Genomic DNA, 1,120 nt, shown 5'->3' on the forward strand with positions numbered 1-1,120 from the left:
ACTATGAACAAATTCCTATGCACACTGCACATATCTTATTTTGAAGTAAAAAAACAAAACAGGAACAAATACAATATTTGTATTTGCATGTGGCCCGCGGGCCGTAGTTTGAGGACCCCTGCTCTATCCACTGAGCAAAACCGGCTAGTGCTAGCCTTATTTTTTTGTTTTGTTAAAAAATATAACATGAAATCTACCCTCTTAACAAAATTTTAACTGTAAAATTTACATTGTTAACTATAAGCACAATGTTATGCAGCAAGATTTGACCTTTTTCATCTAACATAATTGAAATTTTATACCTAAGCTTTCTTTTTTAATAGATATATTTTTTTTCTTTCATACTTGGGTGCCCCAGGTGCTGGAGGTCTCTCATCCTAGACTCTTCTATAAGAAGTCTGGCTCATGCCACCTATCAAGCAAACCCCAATCCTTTTCAATGCTCTACCTTCCCCACCTCCTCTTCCCTCAGCATCACAGTGCAATGGTGCCTTCCTCCCAGGAACCTGTGGCCAAGTGTCTGGCACCAGGCTCCCAACCAGATGCTGTGCAGGGCAGGACTGCTAGAGGTCAGAATGGAGGAGTGAAATATGCATGCACAGGTTGCAAAGTCTATTGCCTTCCAGGACTCTAAAGGCCCAAATGCCCTGGGATAAGTGACCTGGGCCTCTGGATTAGAACCCTTGGGCCCCAATCCCATTTCTGCCAAGGTCCAATGCACAAGCAACAAGTACGCACCTTTTCATTGCACATCCTTGGGGACCAGTTCTTTCCCCTGTTGGCAGTTTCCCTTCAACCAAGCCCCTGCATCAGGAAATGTCCTCTTTTTTTTTTAAAAAAAAAAAAAAATTATTTCAGAGAGGGAGGGAAAGGGAGAGAGAGAAACATCAATGATGAGAGAATTATTGATCTGCTGCCTCATGCACACCCCCCACTAGGGATCGAGTCCGCAAACGGGGAATGTGCCCTTGACCTGGACCCCTCAGTCCGCAGGTCGAGGCTCTATCCACTGAGCAAAACCAGCTAGGGCTGTCCTCTTGTTTTGAACACAGGGAATGCCTGCAGGCCAGCGCCCAACCAGGTCTGGGTGTGTGGAATGTGGCGTTTCCTAGAAAGACGA

Source organism: Myotis brandtii, unplaced genomic scaffold (assembly GCF_000412655.1).
Source record: "Myotis brandtii unplaced genomic scaffold, ASM41265v1 scaffold39, whole genome shotgun sequence".
Classification (NCBI taxonomy): domain Eukaryota; kingdom Metazoa; phylum Chordata; class Mammalia; order Chiroptera; family Vespertilionidae; genus Myotis; species Myotis brandtii.